This window comes from Sinocyclocheilus rhinocerous, unplaced genomic scaffold (genome assembly GCF_001515625.1).
Source record: "Sinocyclocheilus rhinocerous isolate Xijiao unplaced genomic scaffold, SAMN03320098_v1.1 scaffold154, whole genome shotgun sequence".
Lineage (NCBI taxonomy): Eukaryota > Metazoa > Chordata > Actinopteri > Cypriniformes > Cyprinidae > Sinocyclocheilus > Sinocyclocheilus rhinocerous.
Genome location: NW_015659335.1, coordinates 628,191 through 635,116, shown reverse-complemented (window position 1 = coordinate 635,116; position 6,926 = coordinate 628,191). Strand labels below are relative to the sequence as shown.

The 6,926-nt window shown below is 37.3% G+C and overlaps 1 pseudogene; it reads right to left on the bottom strand.

The window, feature by feature from the left end:
* Positions 1–3,094, bottom strand: LOC107723594 (melanin-concentrating hormone receptor 1-like; annotated as a pseudogene).
* Positions 3,095–6,926: the final 3,832 nt, after the last annotated feature.

Here is a 6,926-nt window from a genome sequence, read left to right as displayed (position 1 = left end):
TTAATGAGCAATTCTGTAAGACCCTTCATGACTTCTTTTCACCTGCATGCCTATTATAGACACAAAAATGAGTTGAGCATGAGTCAGTGCCGTTTCAATGCACAGCTCGCGGGAGGACTAAGACTGCTGCGCTCCGTCAGGGACCAGACGGAGACTGACACTCCCGTCGGCCGGATCAACCCGGAAATCTTTGTGCGCTGGACGGATGGCTACGATGAATTGTCTTTTGAAGGTTTCGCTCAGCATGATGTAGAGCAGCGGGTTGATGCAGCTGTTGGCGTAGCCCATGCTAATGGCGACATTATAGGCGTACAGGAAGGCGTAACTGGGCCGCTGCACGCTCAGATGTGCCAACTGCAAGATGTAATGAGGCGCCCAGCAAATGAAGAACGCCAGGCATATGGCGACGGCCATCCGAGTGACCTTTCTAGTGCGCACGAGAAGGCTGTGCTGGGGAAGTGGAGCCACCGTGGCGGCCATGTTCTGGAGGATCTTGAAAAACACCACGCAAATGATCACCAACGGCAAAGCGAACGCCAGCACAAACTGGTAGAGAGTAAACCAGTACGTATCTGTAGCCGGATTGGGAAGGAGCAGAGCGCATCCCACCGATCCGTCCCGTAGGGGCATGAGGCCGGCGTACATCCACACCGGCGTGATGGACAGCAGCGAGAGGATCCACACCAGGCCCACGACTGCCACAGCCACGCATGGAGTGCGTATGTGGTTGAAGCGGATGGGATGAACCGTCGCCAAGTATCGATCCAAAGTCATGACCGTTAAAATGTAGGTGCTCACGATCTGACTGTTGGAGTCCAGCGCCGTGATAACGGTGCACATGGTGGCACCGAAACACCACGAACCGTTTCCAACCAGCTGGTGGATGAGGAACGGCATGCCTAGGAGAAACAGAAGATCTGCGATAGATAGGCTGAAGACTGTTCGTCAGTGTCTGCAAGAAAAAAAAAAAGAGTATTTTTTTAGTTTACCATTTAAAAAAAACATTTTCATTTTAATTATTTTTTAAATTTAATTTTAGAGTTCAAACAAGCTTTTTGAGAATATATATATATATATATATATATATATACTACTGGTCAAACGTTTAGGGTCAGTGAGATTTTTTTTCTAAAGAAATAAATAGTTTTATAACATTTATAATATTACGAAAGATTTCCATTTCAAATAAATACTGATCTTTTGAACTTATGTTCATCAAACAAATATCACAGTTAAAAATATATCACATTTTCCACACAAATATTGAGCAGCAAACTGTTTTTAACATTGGTAATAATAAGAAATAATAAGAATCAGCATATTAGAATGATTTCTGAAGGATCATGTGACACTGGAGTAATAATGCTGAAAATCCAGCTTTACCATCAAAGGAATAAATTACACTTTAAATTATATTCAAATAGAAAACAGTTATTTGAAAATATAATAATATTTCACAATAATACTGTTTTTACTTTATTCTTTATCAAATAAATGCAACCTTGGTGAGTGTAAAAGACTTCTTTCAAAAACATTTAAAAAATCTTACAATCCAAACTTTTGAACAGTAGTGTAAATATTTAATCACTAAATTATGTATTTGACAGTTGTCCCTGGTAATCATTTTTTTTTATACATAACCGTGGATAAAAAAGAAAACCATGTGTCTTGTGTGCTGTGGTCTCATTATTTTCACATAATAAACTAATTTTAACAATATTACTAGGCATTATGTGGTAAGTAATAAGCAGGATATTATCACACAATAAACCCTGTCAAAATGATTCAGGTCGTCTCAGTCTCAGGGTCCTGATCATCCTGCCGGGGTTTATTTAACATGACTGAACATTATCGTGAGTTAAGAGCTAGACACAAGCAGAGAACCGCAAATTAATCTTATTAAGAAAATGAAAGTAAGAGAGCTACTTGCCCCTAAAAATGACTTTTGTTGGTCTAACCTTATTAGTCACATAAATTATATGATTGACTTTAATAAAACATATTAATTTGCATGACACACATTCAGGTTGCCAGACAAAAATATTATATATTTACCTGCATTTAAATGTTGAGATGAGTTAAACTCACCACTGGAATTCTCAGCGGGGGTCACGGTGAAATCCATCACAAACTTGACCATAAAACACAATACACACGTTATTAATAACAGGCTTCTATCTGTCATTCGAGATATGATTATGTTTCAAACCATTATAAGTGACATATTGAGGAAAAATACTTACTGTGAAGTAATTTAAAAATAGTTGTTACAATATCTGACTACATAAGCTAATTCAAAACAATGTTGCACATTTAAAGGTATATTCAACACTTACTGAGATCTTTGTAAAGTCAAATCTGGACATTGAAAAAAGACTAGTTATCTTATGGATTTGTCCAAAGCTTTTAGGCTTTTCAGGATTATAATTGGAGTTTGTTTTTGGATCATGCTTACTGTTGCCTGCTGTCTGTTTGTTTTACTGACAGCAGTGATTTGGCATCTTCATTTTTAGATTTTCCCTAGATTCTCAAACTGGGGACTCCCAGGGGGCCACAAGGGGGTGCTGTGTGTCCACAGAAAATTTAAGAGGAAAAAATACAAAGATTTTATAGGGCGTCCGAGTTAAAATGGTAAAGTATTAATTAAATGCTTAATGCAGCGATTTTTGAATAAATTTATCGAATTTTATTTTATTTACCAAATAATATTTTCTCACTTTATATCCTGTGAATCATGAAATCAGAATTATTTGAACAATAAAAAATAAGGACAATTGATACATATTATACTGAATAGAAAAAAAGATGCAGTCAAAAAAACAAAATAAAATTTCTCAGGATAAGATTTGAATAATCTATTTAGCCTTTAGTACAATTAAAACGTTTATGTAAAATCAATCTTAATATTTTTCTCAGATAGTATAAATGGGTCTTTGTGGATGAAAACGTAATAGTGCCTTTCCTTTTAACTGCCATATCAATATATACCCTATATATATATATATAAAAAAAACAATATTCATATACCATAGTACATGGTTTTCAATCTTGATCCTGTGGACCCACCGCTCTGCACATTTTGCATGTCTCCCTTATTTAACACACCTGATTCAGATCATCAGTTCGTTGAACTGAACTGAGTGTCAGATAAGAGAGATATACAGAGATATAGCTGTGCAGAGCGGTGGGTCGTCAGGACCAGCATTGAAAACCACTGCCATAGTATTTATATGGAACTATAAGGTACTACAAGGAACATGGTAGTCTCATATTAAATATCATGACCTGTACCCAATATTTAAAAAATGTACAAATGCAATAAAAATATTGGTATCGGTACTCGGTATCGGCAAGTACCAAAAATAAAAGTATCGGTATCGGGCGAGTACTGGAAAAAGTGGTATCGGTGCATCCCTAACTATAAGGTACTACAAGGAACATGGTAGTCTCATATTAAATATCATGATGAACTAATGACATGGTACATGCCCACAAACACTTTTTGTTTATGTAAAACATCAAATGTCATCTCATTTATCATGAACCTACCTTTATCTGATTATCTCCAGTGGTTTGAGGAACACTGCAGTTACAGATGTCTCTCTCTGCCTTGAATTTGTCCTCTGAAACGCGTGCCACTAGTTAGTTGACAGCTCCTCAAACGCGCTCTAAACGAACCGTGATCTCCAACATCGCCCATATGTGCGTTAATGCACATTTGAACGCTTCATGGACTGATTAAAATGTCTCTCCGGCGAGGTTAAGGCTCTCGTTCCTTGCCAATTCACAGAACATCTGTGAGCCTTGCTGGAAAAAGGAGTTATGTGTGATCCTGAAGAGTCGAGCTCGATGTAGCGTCTCATTTGCTGCCTGATGGTTATGATCCTGCTGACGTGACGAACATCATCCATCTGGGCACTTTCAGCTACACCACGGTTTAAAGAAACCAGAAACTGCACAGAACTGGTAGTTCGAGTCCATTTACAGCAACTAATCCCATTTGGAATGTCATTTCAACCGCATAATTTGCACGTCTTTCCTCACTGGGACTGTCCCTGCAATTAGTGAGCGGTTTAATCAGGCTGGGTTTGAAGCGTCTGCGAAGTGAAAAGTGGAAACATGTTTACGAGTGTAGCACTAAATGTTGTTTTGCTATAAAGCCTGAGGGGATTGATCAGGCTACGCGTGAAGCGTACATATGAAGCAGATAATCTATGCCTAAATGAGCTGCAATATGTTTTCTTTAATAGTCTATTTACCCTGCATAAAAGTGATAAATATAACAACACGTAAAAAAAAAAAAATTCAGTCAGAATGTCATGCATCAACTTTATGCCATTAATTACACACATTAATATTCCACGTATTAATCATAACTTTGAGTCTTGTAAACATCTGAACATCCACTGTAAGTGAATGTTATTTTTATTTTTGTATTTTTATGTGCGCATGGCCGGAAGGTATAATTCTGGGTAGGCCTATTATCACATAACCATAAAACGAAAAAAATATGTGTGTATATATATGATAATTAATATAATAAATCCTTCTATGGTTTAAAGGGGGCTATGATTCATTAAGTACATTATTTTGTTATTTTTAAACACTCAATCAGTATTTAGCTTCTTTGAAAGACTAGCTAAGGCTGAGGAATGATTTTTGCAGGTGGATCACATGCCGTGGTTTTGGTCTGACTTAGCATCATTTTAAAAGAATTATTTGGCAATATAGAGATTATATAGCTTAATCAGGTTAGACGCGAGGCTGTGAGGGTAGACTGTCATAGTCTTTAATATGACACGCACTGTGTAAAGGCCAGATCATGTAATTTTCACAACTTTCAAAACTGTTTTATGGAGTTTTGAAAGTGTTTCTCAGATGAATGTTTCGTTAGCTCAACAGTACAGTTAAATGAGCGCACTGTAGTTTATCCCTCATATCCTCGTTTTCATTCCTGTCAGATATGACTGATATTGACAGAATGATCAAATTTAGCACTCTTAGGGAAATATGATAATGTTTTGTAATTATCATTTAAATCTGGCTAATTTTCCAATTGTTTGTCATAAATAAACATCTCAGAAATGTTATGGGGTTTCAAATATGACTTTTTATCATGAAACAGGTCATAATTTTCATACGTGTCTTCTGTAGAGGACACCAGGACAACATCATGTTAATCAGGCATTTTGAGGGAGACATGGGATAAAGAAAGGATAGATCAATGTTCCTATAAAATATGAGATACTCTTATGAAAATGTTGCCAAGTTATTACTCCCATTATAACACTTCTTTTTCATTAATATTCAAGAACAAGGCAGAAGCGCTAGACTGTCCTTGCAAATTTGGAACTGCCCCACTTTATAGAACAGCCGTTGAGCACAGACCCATTATATGCTACTCTGCAGGTTCAGGAAACAGTCTTCCATAAAATGCGTCACACAGCGTCACACATGACGGGCTTGAGTGAGCAGAGAACGGTGCGGCCGGCGGGCTTGCGGCAAACACATGTGACGACCCAGGGCTGGACTCCGCTTCGTCCACGGTGAAAGCCGATCCGGCGATCCACAGCACGAAGTTGATGTATTTCCTCAGCGACCAGCACGGATCAGCTCCAGGCATGACGAAGCGGATATCGTCCTCTTTTGGAAGGCCAAACAAAGTAGTTTCGCTTTCACAACGAAACACACAGCGCCTTCACGACATGGCGGCAGCAACAATACTACAGCGAGAATAAATCGCACCGCGTAGACATAAAACCATGTCTGCATTTGTGATCGGAGAAATGACAAACAACAAGCGCTACTTGCATTTGAATCATCAGTGGCAAATTCTTTTAATATGAAAACATACTTACAGGCTGTGAGTCAGAAGCGCTAGACTGTCCTTGCAAATTTGGAACTGCCCCACTTTATAGAACAGCCGTTGAGCACAGACCCATTATATGCTACTCTGCAGGTTCAGGAACGTGGACAAGTCTTAACTTTTATAAAGAATATATCTTTGGATTTGAGACTTTAGTCTTTGCAACTTTACAGATCTTCTTTATGCACCAAGAGCTTGTAATACTCCAAAGAGAAAGGAAAAATTGAAATCGCATCATATGACCCCTTTAATATGCAAATTAGATGCAATGTATAGATACATTGTATAAAATGGGAAAACCAGTTTATGGACATTTTATGCACATATTCCATAAAGTACAGCAGTATATTAAATCATTCTGTTATTTCTTTCATAACATAGTTGTGAATCATCTTTGTACAAAGTTTGGCTAAAAATAGCCTGAAACCTCAAAACTGATCAGTGAATGAAAAATAAAACATTGTTTTTGCCTATATACATGCCTTTTAATGTCTATTTATCTTTTTTAATAACTTTGACCTGGCGTCCTCTACAAAGGACATAGAATAAAATCTGAATAAAATCAAAGACTATAAAAATATATTTAAAAAAAAAAAATGTCTCCATTTGTTTCTTATGCTCCAACCAATGTAATGACAAAAAATAAATTAATTAAATTAAATTAATTCACAAAACTTTTTTTCTGGTTCTCAGGAGGATAATGTAGAATACAAGCTCCACAACAATGCAGTGGGTAATGACAAGTAGACTATAGACTATAGACACATGAAATAATACACTGTACCATTTGATTCTGACATTGTGTATGAATTAGTGTACATATGGATATGATTCAGTTTCAAGCGATGTTCTGAGCTTCAACAATCAAGACAGTTTGTCAAACACTCTGGAAGTTGTTTGTTTCCAGTAATATTAAGACACTCTTGATGTTTGGACAGAAGATGGCGCTTTGCTGCAAAATACTGAGCATCAATGAAATCAGTTATAAATTGTGTAATGACACAACTCGTCCACTAGGGGCAGGCGGAAGCTGAACTCGCGGACGTCGCTGAATCAAAGA